Source organism: Tursiops truncatus, chromosome 12 (genome assembly GCF_011762595.2).
Source record: "Tursiops truncatus isolate mTurTru1 chromosome 12, mTurTru1.mat.Y, whole genome shotgun sequence".
NCBI lineage: Eukaryota > Metazoa > Chordata > Mammalia > Artiodactyla > Delphinidae > Tursiops > Tursiops truncatus.
In genome coordinates this window covers 43515133-43531864 of record NC_047045.1, presented here as the reverse complement: position 1 = coordinate 43531864, position 16732 = coordinate 43515133, and the positions used below count along the sequence as shown (strand labels likewise).

At 38.0% G+C, this 16732-nt stretch overlaps 1 long non-coding RNA gene across 1 annotated transcript in view; it reads left to right on the top strand.

The window, feature by feature from the left end:
* The window catches only part of LOC141276015 (uncharacterized), a 1017885-nt gene that overhangs the window by 448381 nt on the left and 552772 nt on the right, over positions 1-16732 (top strand). The window contains exon 11 of the long non-coding RNA XR_012324788.1: positions 141-274. This is a non-coding gene — a long non-coding RNA (uncharacterized lncRNA). The remainder of the gene's footprint in view (positions 1-140; positions 275-16732) is intronic.

Below are 16732 nucleotides of genomic sequence, written 5' to 3'. Positions count from 1 at the left end.
TGTTAGTTGGAAAGATATAAGGAGAGTTTGTATGAAATTTACATTGATGCTATCTCCAAAAGAAACAAAGCTGTAACACACCAAATGTCATAAATCAGAATGTCATGCTGAAAAAAAGCATTGTTCCATTTCTCCCTTAGGATATGGTTGACCTCAGAATAGGAATTCAGAAATCTCTCTGCCTGCCTCTTTGCCACTAAGAAAACAGACACTGGTTCCCCAAACCCCTGATTAAGAAAGAAGCTGGAAGAACATGCAGAAGCACTTTGAGACTGTGAGTACTCCTACCAAAACCCAGTGGGAGAGCCTCTGGAGAAATAGAGGTCATAGAAGTTTAAAAGTTTGATTATTTTAAAAAGTTTTTACTACCTTCCCAGTAAACAGTACCTTAATTCTTCATTCTTACTAGCAAATTGTCATTTAGCACCCAATAATTCTCTTACTAAAGCCCAGAGGATTATTATTTTCAGGGATGGGTGAATTTAATCGTCTTGCTCTCTCCCACAACTTTGCAGAAGTATCTCGGGAGACAAAGTTCTTTTCATTCCCTACCCCCAAGCCCCCAGCAGCCCCCGAATATATTCCCTTTTCCTGTGAAGCATGAAACCTGGAATACTGAGACTCAGATGTAAGAGAGGAGAAAAATGCATCAGGGCAAAGTGATCGCTTGGTTCTGTGCAGGACTCACTAATTCTCTGACCCTTGGAAAGTTATTTAACCTCTTTGTCTTGTCTTTTTAATTAGTAAATGTGGATACGAACAATTTTCTCTGACTCCTTATAAGACTTTTATCCAGACGAAGTGAAATAATAGATATTGAGGGTCATTTTGAAAAATTACAGTGCTGTAGAAACATAAGAAATCCTTCTGTTATCCTAATTACATGATAAATTTCTCGTGATTAAGAAATTTAGATGGTGGTGTTGGGAAAGATTTGCCTGGTGTAATGAGATGGGGCATCACAACATGTGCAGTGGCTTGTATGTTTTAGTTCTCTTTGTGCATATGTACAGTGACTTATCAGCCATTGATCTCCTGCATGGCTGCATCTTCATCTTCACTCATTCATTCATTCAACAATTATATATTGAGTGCTTATTATGCACAAGGAATTGTTCTAGGTGCTGGAGATACTGCCTAAAGAAAAGAGCCAATGTGCCTGTCCTCATGTAGCTTATATCCTAATTAGAGGAGACATAAAATAATCAAATTCACAGTATGGCAGATGGTGTTAAGTGCTATGAAGAAAAATAAAGCAGGAAGGGAGCATGTGAGGTGTTGGGGGACTATGGTCAACTAGCCAGATCTTGTCCATGGCCTGGTTTTGTAAATACCGCCACGACCATTCATTTGTATTTTGTCTACTGCAGCCTTGACTTAAGTAGTTGAGATGGAGACCATTTTTTACCACAAAGCATAAAATACTTACTACCCTTTGGCCTTGTGCAGAAAACATTTGAAGCTCCAGACGTAGGCCTGGAGACACAGATAGAGGCAAACTTGTTAAAAACTAAACCTACCTTAACCAAACCTATTGTAGCAGGCTACAGAGGAACTACTCACCTGCCCAACACTTGGTTTTAGCCAATGCTGTGAACAACATTTTATAAAATCAAATCTTCTGGACAAAGTTACTGATGAAATTTGAAATATTGACTCTTTAGGGTCTTACCTTTTCTAATTTCCCAGGCCTAAATTTTGATGCTAGCCAGTGGACGGCCAAAGAACAAAAAGTTGCTAGAAAAAAGAGGGAGTGGGAAGTCGTTGAAAAACATCACATAGAATCACAAATTTCTATTTAGTTGTTAAATTTTAGTAACTATGTCTATATTCCAATGATGATATTTTTATTATTTAATTAAAGTTAGTGCTATTTGTTGGTATTGGTTTGGGAGCTGGCAGTGTCAGGTGGTATATCTTTAAGGGGGAGTAGGGTTAAGTGGGTTGCAACTTGCTTCCAGGTAATTTGGCGATGGGGGGGTGTGGATAACATCTAGTTGGTTACGTCCACTAGAGTGAAAACAAAACATAAAGGTAAATTGTCAACCGTAAAAGATATTTCCATTCTTTAAGCATGTTCCTGTGGCTAAGGCTAAAATGGATCCATCGGAGATCTTCTTTAAATAGAAATTCTTAGTAATATTTAAGTAGCAAGTACAGTAGATAATAGTGTATGTTATGACTTCATATTATTTTTGATGGCTGTATATATAGTAAGGCTTTTTTTAATGAGAAAGAAAAGGGTCTAATATTGAATTAATAGTGATTTTATATACTTGCATAAATTTTCTTTATTTAGGAATATTTTGTATGTTAAATATCAACCTGTTGTCTTATGCTTGAAATTAGTAAAAGTCAGAAATGGATTTCTAAAAGGTGCTCTCAGTTTGAATCCTGGGTTCTCTTTTGACATGTTAGCATTTTCAAGATTCTTTTTTCTCGTACACACCTACAACCCATATACAACATTCCACCTGACCCAAATTCAAAACCCAGTCCTTTCAAAAGATTCAGGGAAGGTTGGTTTTTTATCTGCACTTGATATAAGGTCTGCTTCATTTAAATAGTAATTGCTCCTGTGAAGCAACCAATTCTAGGTGATTCTAGTTACTGCTCTTGTATGAAGAACAAAGACACACAAAAACACACAAAGACACAATCTGGGTGAAATTACCTGGTTCGAGGACTTTTCTTTATCACACCCAAAGGGGGTATTGTTGTTTGTTCCCTTGGTTAATTTATTTTTCCTCTAAACATTGTAAAGACTAAAAAGGTTTAGGGAGAAAAGGAAGAAGGTGATACTAACATTATTGAATTCATATGTTGTGTTAGGCATTGTGTCAAGTTCTTTACATGAATTATAAAAATTTTATGAGTTAGGTATTATATTTTCCCCCTAACCCTCAATTTAAAGATGAAGAAAATATGGTTTGGAAAAGTTAAGACATTTGTCTGAAGTCCCAGGGCTAACACATCTTAGAGCTGGGATTCAGCTCATTTTCCCTACTGTAGCAGGTGACTTCCAGCCATGGCAAGACTGAGTCTCCCAGAGTGGAGCATGCTACGTGTTGTTTACTAAGGGTTAACTTAAGCAAACTTAAGTAGACGCATCCAGTGTGTGCTGCAGCTGGCTTGTACCAGCTCACAAGAGCTGATGGTTGAATTTTCAACTGCTGGTTGTTACACCTAGACATTTATAAACATTAAATTCCATCAACTTAAAATCTAATAAATAATTTTTAAAAAGGTAAAAATAAGGTAATAAAAGGTATTAAAAAGGTATATATAAAAAAAAGTAATAAAAACTCAAAACATCACCTTGAAATTATTTTTCTACAGTTTACCATTATCTGTGCACTTGAGGTGACTTGTTGTCTATTGTGTCTATATGGCAGAAATACTATATGATGATGTGCTGCTGCACTGCACTTCTCAACTCCACATGCAATGACCTCACATTAGTAGCCTGACAGTGGCCATGGTAGGAACGTTTAGACCATGGAAATAAGTAAACACTACAAATCTGCACCCTCAACCCCAGGAAAGCCATTTGTTAATATTTATCAGCATACTACTGTGTACAGCTCTTACAATTAATATACGAACTTCAATTCTTTTATGCTTTCTTTTTTTAAAAACTCATGAGCATTCACTGTGTATTCATTTAGCATTCACTGTGTGTCAGATATTGCACTACACCCTTCTGCCATCCTTATTTCACTCTTATAGCTATTTCATTTATAGCTGTAAGGTAGATATCATTACTCCCATTTTGTAGACAAAAAACTGAGGTTTAAAGTAAAGTAACATTCCCAAGGTCACACAGCTAGTTAAGTAGTGGAGCACAAACTTGATTGCATGTTTTGTGAATCTACATTTCACAGCACTGCAGCTGCAGTGGCATATTGTGGGGATAATCCAGGACACAGTTGTAGTCAAGAAAAAGCATTTTGTTAAAGCCATACTTTTTCTTCCTGTTTTACTACTACTGTATTCATTTGAATGAATAATCAGCACATCCATTGGAATGCAACATGACAGTCTGTACTGTTGAATAGAAAAGTGAAGGCTAGAATAGAGGATAAGAGGAGCTGAAAGGAAAAAGCATAAAACATGTGGCAATCCAGACTAGCTGTCTCATACCAAAAAAAAAAGCTTGTAATGTCCTTGCCCTACAAACTGTGCAACACAACATAGTCACCCCATTCTGAAAATACAGTGTTCCAAACGATAACTTTATTAAGGACAAAAGAGCTGATAGCACCTATTCTTGAGTTGATTATGCTATGAGATGCCCACCTATACTACTTTGTAGTATAGAGAGTCAAGATTTCTTTCAAAGAGGACATTTTAGAAGGGCTTAGTGGAGAACCTTAGCTTTCATCATTTCAGCAGGCAGTTTTATAGGTCAGTAGCACAAACCCCAGAATTTCAGTGCTTTAATACAACACTACTGAGTGAGCACAGTTTACTTCTTGCTCCCATTGTAATCTGCTGCAGATCAGGCGTTAGTGGCTCATTGGCCCTCCAACTATGTCTCAGGGATGCGACTGCTTCCATTTCAGAGTTCTTCACTTCCAGCCAAGGCGTTCGAGGAGAATTCACCTGTGTCTTAGCTGCCTGAGGGTGAGCTTCCATTCACGTTCTTCTCAGTAAGCCCTCATTCACATGGCCACGACCAAACTACAAGAGAGACTGGAAATGTCAGAGAGCACATGGATGGTTGGTGCCAGGGACCACCTTCTCCATGTTTCCTAGAGCCTACAAAAGCTTTCTTTCATTCCAAGCACTCTTTCTTTGCTCTCGAGTTGAAGTAGATTTCTGTCTGCCAAACACACCAGAAGAAGTAAAGCATGACTTATTAAGACTGTCTCTGTTCTTTTTCCTAATGGCGAGGTTTAGACAATACAGTTTGAAGTCGGTGTAGCTGCTGAGCTTTTCTGTTTGCAGAGCCTTCTCTAACACAAAGGCTATCAGAGTTCTCATTATATTTACTCCATGGCATTTAAATTCAGAAATTCTAGAAAAATATTAGAGAAATCTATTATGCCATTTTTATAGTTTAGCCAATAAACCACTCAGTTGCTAACACTTAACTTTCTTCTTTATGTGTTTTATATAAATCTCTTGTTCCTTTAATTGGGCATGTTAAATATTTTATTGGCATGTTTAACTTTTACCCATTTTAATGAGTTCTTGTACATTGTCTTTTTGGAACTCCCGAGGCCCAGTGTAAAATTTGCCCTTATAGATTAATGTACAGTCATCAATGGCTACTACTTCAGAGTCGCCAAATAATTGTTAAGTATTAATGTGGGGTTTATGCAACCCATTTCTAACCTCTGCCTCAAATCTCACACAAAATACAGTCAAAATATAGAATGGTTTGCTAAGGGGGTTCCTGGGACATAGGACTCTTAAAACTAAAACTGGGAAAGTTCCAGTCAAACCACAACCAGTCGGTCACCTTATGAGTGTTCCTCCTTGAGTTACAGATTTGGTTCCTTCTAACTGACATTGTGTTTTTATCTTGGGCCCTAACCCCTGTCCTACATGTGGGAAAGAGACTCTATGAGGTAGTGTCCTAGGCATATACAGGAAAAGAAAATAAAGAAATTTCATCCAAGTGGATTCATGATAAATGTGTTTGGGTCAATGGAGGTTTCATCTTGGGGGAGAAGAGTCACCATAAATGTTTCAGTGGAGGAAGTTTACGGTTTTCACAATCAAGTCTTCATACCTGAATGGTTTCTCTCTTGATTTTAAAGTAAGATAATATATGGAATTATTCTCCACTAGTTATTCCAGTTTGGCTTTCAAACTGGTAATTTATTTATTTTTTTCACAGCAAAGAAGGAAAACAAATAACATAGAGAGAGGAACTTTTGAGCTGACAACCAAAGCTTATGCCATTCAAGCATCTCTTCCCCTTTCCTTTTGATGGTAGCTGGCATATTTCAATTTTCTTTTTCAGTGGCCTCAACAAATGAGATGAAAGGGTGAGACTGCTGGTATGGCATTTAAAAGTTATGACTTCAGCAAATTTCCTTAAGAAAAATGGGCTTTGCTTTTAAAATGACCTCTTTCCCCCCTGTTTTAGTAAAAATGTGCATTACCCTAAAATATTCTGTTCCTTATATGGAACCTAATGTTTTGTTGTTATTTTATCAGCCCTCTCTGGCAGTATTCTGCAGAAGTTCACTGACATGTTATTTTCTCTCTGCAAACATGTAGCTCCAAGTTATAAAGATAAAATTAAATGTCATAGAAAGTCATAAGAAAGTCTAATTCACCTCCAAACAGTGAACGGAGGAAAGCTAAGTTAGATTCTTTAGAGTGGTTTGTGGTCCTTAAGTATATAGTTAAGTCAGACTGAGAATAAAGTCAACCCAGGAAAAAGCAGAGTTGAGACAGATGGAAACAGAGAGAATGTGGACGAGCATATGGGGGACAGCAGGAGAGCTAGTTGTGATGACATCATTTGTGACCCTGGATATAGCCATGTCTAATCCACCCCCTTGAACTTTTTAGATAACGTGAACTCATATCTCCCTTCTGTTCTCAGCCAGTTTGCTTCCGAACAAAAGGTTTCTGACTGACAAGCTCTCAGGAAAGGTTGCATTTTCATTGTTGACATTTCTACAGCTCCCCAGGACTGGGAACATGATTGAGTGACACCCTCTCAATTTTGTACCCTTGCAATGCAAATTCTTATTTATTCATTTTCTTACACAACAAACACATGTGTTTTTTGAGCCCTTGGAAGAGACAAGGATAAAGGGTGATGGGGATGAAGGACACAGGCCCTGGGGTGGACTGACTGCCCAAATCCGCACAGTTTCTCTACTTCTGTGACATTGTGATTGACTCACCCCTCAGCCAACAGACTCATGAGGAGATTGTTTTCAGAATTAAAAAGAGCTACACTTGCAAAATGTAAAATATTAAAAATAGCAGGAACTTTGTAACTTTGAGCTGTCATTGTAATTGGTATTAGTATTGATATTGTTATTTTTTGATGCGTACAAAGTGTTCTGCTAGTGTCCCCATGATATAAGTAGAAAAGAGCAGGAGATATTTAAGTTCACAACAAGAAGCTGCAAGTTGGGGTTATAAAATGAACACACATACTTAATGGCTCATAGTAATATTTAGGGTATTTAAAAAATATTTAAGGTACTTTTTTTTTTTTTTTTTTTGGCTGTACTGGGTCTTCGTTGCTGTGTGCAGGCTTTCTCTAGTTGCAGCGAGCAGGGTCTGCTCTTCATTGCGGTCCACAGGCTTCTCATTGCCGTGTCTTCTCTTGTTGTGAAGCACAGGCTTCTAGGTGTGCGGCCTTCAGTAGTTGCAGCACATGGGCTCAGTAGCTGTGGCGCACGGGCCTAGCTGCTCTGCAGCATGTGGGATCTTCCCGGACCAGGGCTCAAACCCGTGTTCCCTGCATTGGCAGGAGGATTCTTAACCACTGCGCCACCAGGGAAGTCCCATATTTAAGGTCCTTTTAAAAAAATAAACTTTGCCAATATGTATTCATATGTGAGTTGCATAAGTAAAAAAGGAAAAACAGGACACATAATGCTTGCCATTTAAAAATAATCATATGCCCTTATTTTCCTCCTTACTTTGTGTAAAAGGTAGCCATGTTATCCATTGTTCTGTAGCTTTCATTTTTCACCTAATATCCGCAGCATGACAGAAGTGTGCTTCTATTTGTATTTTACAGCTGCATTGTATTTAGTTGATTAGAAGTAACTTACTTAGTATAACCTGTGTGCTTTGGGCAGCCATTTGGATGGTAGCTGAACTTAGGCTATTACAGACTCTGCAATAAGTCACTTTTGAGGCCTAGCATTTTCACTTACACAAATACAGCTCTTGAAGGTGATATTGCTGTGACTAAGGGCACACACATTTGTAATATGGATAATGATTGCCCACTTGTCCTCGAAGGACATCCGACCAGTAATGTATGAGGTTGGCTGTTCACTGATAGCATCTCCAAAAGTGCTAATCAAAACTTTAAATACTTTCCATTTTGATAGATAAGAAAAAATGGTAATATATTGTAGATTTAATCTTCAGTTCCCTTTTTGCAAGTGACATTGAGCATCTTTTGATGTTTAAGAGCCATTGTCTTTCCTTTACTATGAACTATACTCTGACCATTTTTCTACTTGGTTATTGATCTTTTCCTTTATAAATTTGGGAGATTAGCACTTAGTCTCTGATGGAATGGCATATAGCTTTTTGTTCATTTGTTTGTATTTTGCTGCTTTTTTTTGCAAAGTAGTAGTTTTAAAAATTTTATATCAGATTTATAAAGATTTCCTTTTATGGCTTGTGGATAATTTCAAGTCAATTAGAAGGTCCTTTATCTTTTTTATGAAGGCATTTCCCCACGTTTTCTTCTAGGATTCTTGTGCTTTAATGTTTTTCACATTCCAATCCTGATGCATTAGGAATTGAACCCAATGTGCAGTGGGAAGGACAGATCCATCCCAATATCATTTACTGATTTGCTACATTGATTACATAATGAATTACCATTTGTATTTGAGTCTGTTTCAGGACTTCCTGTCTTGTCTCATTAGTCTTTCTTTGTCCACATGTCAGTATGAAAGTTTTTTTTTTTTTTTTATAAATTTATTTGTTTATTTTTGGCTGTGTTGGGTCTTCGTTTCTGTGCGAGGGCTTTCTCCAGTTGTGGCGAGCGGGGACCACTCTTCATCGCGGTGCGCGGGCCTCTCACTGTCACGGCCTCTCCCGTTGCGGAGCGCAGGCTCCAGACGCGCAGGCTCAGTAGTTGTGGCTCATGGGCTTAGCCGCTCTGCGGCATGTGGGATCTTCCCAGACCAGGGCTTGAACCCGTGTCTCCTGCATTGGCAGGCAGATTCTTAACCACTGCGCCACCAGGGAAGCCCGGTAAGTTTTTAAAATATTAAATCTTTATAATCTAGTTAAATATTTAGTTGGTTTACTCTCTACTGGTTGTTCTGTTTCAGAATTTTGCTGGCAACTCTTGTTTGTCTAATTTTCCAGGCAAACTTTAAAATCATCTCATCTATTGATACCCTCCCTGCAAAAGTTGATATTTTTATTGGGATCACATTAAATTTAGAAATCAATTTTGGAGGAATCAGTATCTTTATTTTTGCAAAGGTGTTCTATCCAAGCACACAGGATGTCTTTCTATTTGCTTAAGTCTACTTTGAGGTCTTTCAAATTAAAAATTTTTTAAATTTTGCTTCATATAGGTGTTAAGCATTTCTTAAGTTTATTCCTAGGTTTTTTTTTTTTCCTTCTGTGTTGCTTTTGTAAATTAGAGTAACGTCTTCTTGGGTTTTCCAAGCATATAACCATATATCTACAAGTAGTTTGATTATTTGCATGTTGAAAAGCAAATTTTTAAAAAAATTGCATACTTCTAAATTCTTTTGTTTTGTTTGTGTTGGTCAGTGCCTCTAACACAATGCTAAATTATAGAGGGGTTAAGGGAATTTTTGTCTTGTTCCTAATCGTTAGGAGAGCATATGTAAATGAGCTGGTTAAACAGTCTCTGTAAGACAGATGCTCGAGTTTGAAGTCCACAAAGCAGCCAGTGAGGAAGGGAAGATGGATGTAAAGAAGGGAGAGTGAGGACAAGCTGGAACTCACAAGCATGATGTGGGACCCATTAGGATGGACCGAAACACATGTCAGTTTTAGGAGTTGTCGGTATTCTTCACCTCAGACCTAAATAGTTGTCTGGCCCTTGATCCACACTTAAAGAAAAACCCATGGGAAAGCAGACTATGTTACCTTAATATTAGTGATCTTACCTAGTAGCTGTTACCCACCTTTCACCACTGGGATGAGGAGGGAACACGTTCATCTAGGTTACTTTTACTTGTCATCCAAGATTCAGCTCAGTAATTATTATATTTGCTAATTTTTTCTTGACATTGTATTCGCCATTCCCCTCAGTTATTCTTTCTCTCTGCTTCCATCATTTTGTGGACATCTACTTTTATTATACTGCTGAGCATTTGTTCTCCCTTCTGCTGATACTTGCACCCTGAATTTCATCTGGGTACCACCTCCTCTCCCTTTCTCGGTCCCTATACTTCAGGCAGAGTTGATTGCTCACCTGAATCAGGGTGAGAACATGGCTCATATCTGGTCAGTCAGAGCATCACATTCCCCTGGCCATGACAATTTGTTCAAAGATGTGCAAATGACCTAATCAGAGCCAATGCAATATAGTAACGTTTGACAGGAATTCTTGAAGAATATACTTGCAGTTACATTGGAAATAAAATTGAGAGAAAATGGAAGCTATCTTGCCTTCTATGGAGGCTGAAAACAAAGCCAGCCATTGGAAGAGAGCAGAGATGAAAGCATCAGGATCTTTTGATATTATCTGAGCCCTAAGTCCAGGTATGCATGCAACTGGCTCCACCCATGAGCTTGTCAGTTATAGAAGTCAATAAATTCTCACTTTCCTCAATCTATTTTGAGTTAGGTTTTCTATCATTTGTAACCCAAACAATCCTAATACACATTACTGATAGATACTCAAGCACTTCCATTGATTATAACTGTGATTCCCTTTTCCATGTTCATAGCTACTCCATACATACTACCCTCTAGCCTTATTATTCTATGAGCACCTTTAGAGCAGGGAGAGTATTTTTAAATTTCATAACCCCAGAGATGATTATCAGTATATTTTGTAAATATCAGGACACAAATAATGTTTGTTGAATGAAAGAAAAACTAAGTGTGTTCTATTTGCACAGTGAATTTTTTGAGCCTGGTAAATAACTAAGGCACCTGCCATTTTCATGTATTGTCAGTGTTCTCATCCTTCTTTGGGGTTTGTGCTTTTTAGTCTCTATTTTCATTCTCATTGGTAAGAAATTTTCTGATTCTTTATCTCTTTATTTTTACCTTTGGAAGCTTGCCCTTTTCTCTTTGATTTGTGTAACACAGCCACCTGTGTTACATTCAATTTTTTTAGTCTTTGATTACATTATGTATTTTGTTTTCATTTTTTATGGTAATTCAGAGTCATTCAAGCTGTTTTCTATAAGCATTTCCACCCACTTACAGGATCTTCTACTGCATTTACTTCCTGACACCTGGGAGTATTATTTACCATCTATCTTTTAATGTGCATCTAAGGCTGTTTCTCTACCAAGCCCAGATGACAATTGAGTAAAACTATACCCTATGAATCGTTCTAAAGATGAAGGAAATAAACAGACAGCCTCTCATTCTGCAATTAGTTAATCATTGAAAATATGTCAAATGGGCATTGTGTGTCTGATTCTGAGCTAGGTGCTATAAGGGACAGAAAGATGAAAAACACAGGCCCTGCCCATTGAGAACAAAGTAAATATGATACAAGGCAAAGAGAACAACATTGATACACAAGTGTATAAGAACTCAGTGAAGGAGTGAGAGAGGAGTGACTACATTTGACCTGGAAGTCGGAGGTGATCCAATCTGGGCCGTGAATAGTGGATGAGAATTTTAAACGGGGGAGCATGACTCCCAATGGAGGGAACAGTAAGAATAAAGGTATGGAAGTCTCTGTTCTCGATCCAATGCTTCATTTTTGGTACGGTGAGTAGACAGTATAGCTATTAGAATAGATACATGTGTATGTATAACTGAATCACTTTGCTGTACACCTGAAATTAACACACTGTTAATCAACTATACTCCAATATAAAATGAAAGTGAGAATTTTTTAAAAAAATAAACTATTTTCTGATTAAGTTTACTTAACTAATGCATTTGTCTCTTAGAAAATACCTTGACCTCATGGTTGAACCTAATGGTCCTCACAGTTAGTCATAGTGAAACACTTATTAGTCACCTTGCTCTTTACAAAACACCACAAAACTCTGATCTATTAACATAAATAAGTACATAATTTTGTGCTTAAAAAAAAAGAAAATGGGATGTGAGGCCAGAACAGCAGAACAGGTAGTGTATTAGTTTTTTATGGCTGCTGTAACAAATAATCACAAACTTAGTAGCTTAAAACAATGCACGTTTATTATCTTACAGTTCTGTAAATCAGAAGTCTGACATGGGTCTTACTGAGTTAAAATCAAGGTGCAAGCCAGGCTGTGGGAGAACTTGTTTCTTAGACTTTTCTAGCTTTTAGAGGCTCCGTTCCTCTACCTTCACATCTCTCTCACCACTCTTCCATTGTTGCGTTTCCCTCTGATCAAAGCCCTGTGATTAGACTGGGCCCACCTGGATAATTCAGGAAAATTATCTCATCTCCAGGTCCTTAACTTAATCACATCTGCAAAGTTCCTTTGGCCATATAGGTAATGTTCCCGGGTTTCAAGGATTAGGATATGGACATTTTAGGGGACCACTATTCTGCCTACAGGTGTCTTAAACCAGATCATGAAGGACTTTGCCAGACATGCTCCAGCAACATATTTCAGGCATGGTATGTGAAGTATTATCCTGATGACAGCAGATATAGTGAAAATAGGGCAAAGTTGGAGAGTTTGAAATAACCAAACCTAAATATTGTTGGAAGCTGTGACCTCACAGACAAGTTGTTATCAAACATTTGGCTCAGCCCTTGCATCCATCTGTGTATCTACTACCACTTTTGGCAAACAAATCAATGAGTAATATTTACAATTTGTACATTAATCAGAATCTTCGTTTTCCTTCTCCTCTCTCTAATGCTATTAGTGTTACAAATGCCACTCTGAGTATCTCTGAACTAGGAAAAATAGTATGTTTCTGGGTTATTTTAAGATATGGGTACTAAAACCCTAGTAGACGTATTGTAACATTACTAAACAAACTATCAAAGAACTTTTCACAAATACGTAGACATTTTTGTTGAATTTTACTTGGTTTATTCATTCAAAAAAGTCACTTTCAAGTAGATGATTTGTAAGTGCTTGAGATATACCAATAATTTACATGTCTCTGTTCTTTAATTAATTAATTAAACAAATATATATTAAGGGTCTGCTATCTGCCAGACACTGCTTACCTGCTGGGAAGAAAGTAGTAAACAAAATGTCAGAACCCCCTGCCATCATGCCACTTATATTCTAACATGGTGGTGGACAATAATGAAGATAACTAAGTGGGCTAAGAAGCATTTTAGACAGTGATAAATATTAAGGAACAAATAAAGTAGGAAGGGCAATATGAAATGTTAGGGGTTTGAAATTTCTGATGATGCAAGTCACTGAGAAGATGACTTTCAAATAACGAGCTATAGGAAGTGAGGTCGATCTAATTAGCTCCAATTTTCACAGCTGGAATCTGAGGCTTAGCGGGCTGGAGTTGACTGGTACCCGTTCTGGCTGCTGAGTGCTTCCTCTTCCTGAATGTGAACTGCCAGCCACAGTCAGGAAGAGCTGAAGGGGAGGCAAACATGGATTCAGTGCTGCCTCTGCCCTCCAGGACCTTACAGGGAGGGAAGACAGGGCTCAGATCATCTATGGTATAAAATGATTATGAAAGTGCCATGAAGGATGGGGAAACTTAAAAGTGCTTAAGTAGGAGTTCCATTTATCACCCAAAATGGCAAAGAGCCAGAAAAGCATTCAATCCTATAGAATTCTTAAAAACAGTTCATCAGAGGAATAATAACTGGTCACAGTGGCTTTTTGAGTTTTCTTTCATTCTTTTATTATGAATATGAAGCAGTAACCTAAAACCATTGAGGAAAAAGACAGGCTTGCATGTAGCATCTTGGAATACCTGCATTGCTTGGAGCATGTGAGTGAAGTGGGGTCCAGTTTTTGACTACCTTTAAGTAGTGTCCCTCCAACATGCTGCAGGCTTCACATGGGCACTGGCAGCCAGAAACTGCCATTTGGAAACACAGGGTCCTTGTCTGGCATCTTATTCCTGATGTCCTTGCCTGTCACTCAGCCTCTAGCCACCTGGGTTCTTTCCATTATGTTTTTGTTCCTGATAATAAAGTGGATTTTCTTTCTTTGAGAATAAGCATAAAGATACCCAGAAAATAAAACCAGGTGCCTGTTCGCAAGGCTCCAGCAAGCAAGCACGCAGATGAGGCTTCTCGGCCTGTCCTGCAGTTTTCCCAAGAGGAAAATGCTGCCGCTGACATGAATAGCAGAGGCCAGACAAAGATTCTTAGGGAAGATAAACAGGCTGTGATTCTCTCCTGACGGCTCCCACTCTTCTCCTCAATGACTGATCATGGCACAAAAGGTCACGGGGATAATTCTGCACCTGCAGCCTGGGAAGGCCAGGCTCAGTCCTTGCAAAGAACTCTCCCATAATTGATGCTAATTATTATTGAACCAAATGCACCCTTTCATAGAGGGGCATGTGGGAGGCTCTGTCACTGTCAGGGTGATTTTACCAAGAGCAAGTTTAGAATTCTTCGCACAGATGGACACACACTCAAGAAGACCCAAGTATTGCATACAGGCTCTTCATAAAGAATATTATCATTAGAAATTTCTGCAGCTTTATAATGAGTTGCTCAGAACTCAGGTGAATGACAAATGCTACCCAGTACCCAGGGCCAGAGTACTGAGTGGAGGAGATGATTTATTCATAGGGGCTTGAACTCTACTGCTGGGCCTCTGGGTTGCTTGTGAGATTTTGCACCCTGCCATCTGGACTCTGAGACAGGTTAACAACAACTTTGGAGACCTTGGAACCCACTGGGGATTTGCTTTCATGGACATCCATCTGCTTTCTGGTGACTTTAATGGGAGGAGGGGCCCAGTGAAGAGGATTAAGAATAGAGAGGAAATGGAAGAGAATTCACCCAGCTGTACTTAAAGCAGGGCTGGATTTAGCAGAATGCCAGCGTGGAAGTGGGGACTTTCCCTTGACATTAACCACTCCCTGTTTTGGAGAAGAGTTTAAAAGAATGTTACATTTTCTTGTTTCAATGCATCATTTCTACTTTTTTCCTCCTTTGATTATAAATTAATGGTTTTTGAAGGTTGTTCTTACATATAAAAATAGCATTGCAAAACTATACAAAGTGGTAGATTGTGCTTAAATTTACAATTTTATTCCCAATTCTGATTGTTTTATTTTTAAAAACACAATTATACCCCTTAAGCCAACTATTGATTGGAGAAAAAGAGTCACATAGTTGTTCATCCATCGGAGAATTATTGTACCCAGACTATGTTCTGGGCGTTTGTTCTGGGTTCTGACACAAAGATGAGGAAATCTTCATCCTTCTCATTATTTTTTTTTCAGTACTTTAAAGATGTTCCTCCACTGTCTTCTAGTTTACCTTGTTTCCAATGAAACATCTACTGTCATTCTTATCTTTGCTCCTTGGTAGGTAGGTAATGTGTCTCTTTTTTTTTTTTTTTTCCTGGCTGCTCTTAAGATTTCCTCTTTATTAAGGTTATAAGCAATTTAATTATGTTAGGTCTTAGTGTAATTTTTTCAGGTTTCTTGTGCTTGGGTTCATTGAATTTTTGGATCTGTGGTTTTATTATTTTCATTAAATTTGGGAAATTTTTATCCATTAATTCTTCAAATATATTTTCACCCTCCACCCCACCCCCAACCCAGGGACTCCAATTACACATAAATGCTCAAAGTTGGTCCACAGTTTACTGATGCTCTATTCACTTTTTTAGTCTCCTTTCTCTCCATTTTTCATTTTTTGATAGTTTATATTTTTAGAGCTTTAAGTTCACTATTTTTTTCTACAATATTTAATCCATTGTTAATCCTACCTTTCAGACATTGTATTTTTCATCTCCAGAAGTTCTATTTGTGTCTTTTTTGTATCTTCCATGTCTCTTTTAACTTTCTCATGCTTCCTTCTACCTTTTTGAATATGTAGAATATAGTTATAATAATATAATGGTGTTTATGTCCTTCCTACTAATTTTGTCATCTGAGTAATTTTTGAGTCTGTTTCCATTAATTAATTTTTCTCCTCATGAAATTCCTGATTCTTTGCAAGTCTGGTAATTTTTTATTTAATGAGTTTACTTTTTTGAGTAAGGAATATTTCTTTAAATATTCTTGAGTTTTTTTTGGAATTCAGCTAAGTTACTTGGAAACATTTTGATTCTTTCATGATTTTCTTTTTTGATTTGTTAGATGGGACAAGAATGCCATTTGAGCTAGGACTAATCTAGCTCCACTATTCAGGCAATACGTAACGCCCTATGTATTGTGGGAATTCTCCACTCTAGCTGGTGGGAATGTAAACTATTCCTGTCTTGTGTAATCTCTAAAAATTGTTCCCCCTGCTTTGGTGGGTCTTTCCCCAGCCAGGATCAATTTCCTCACAGGCATGTGCTGATCAGTTCTTAGCTAAAGTCTTGAGGAGAATCTTCTATAGATCTCCAGGGCTCTCTCTCCATTCTGGTACTCTGCCCTGGGAATTCTACCTGTCTTGGTCTCTTTATATCTTCAACTCTGTCCTGTCAGTTTTTGAACCTGCTTCTGAATCACTTGGGGTGTGATTATACAATACTATTGGCTTCTGAGAACCACAGCCCTGATGAAATCTTTCTCCAGGTTTATCAGTTGCCAAATCCAACAGCCTTCTCTGGGTCTTCAGTCTCCTAGACTTTGTCTGGGATACAGCCATACTCATCCTCTCCACATGGATGTCCTCAGCATTATAATAGGTTAAAACAGGTGTTTCCCAGTTATCCCAGCTCAACAGTCACCCAGTTTTGGGCCAAAGAGAGGAAAAACTTGACCCAAGTTCTGGGCTGGGGAGTGCCACTGA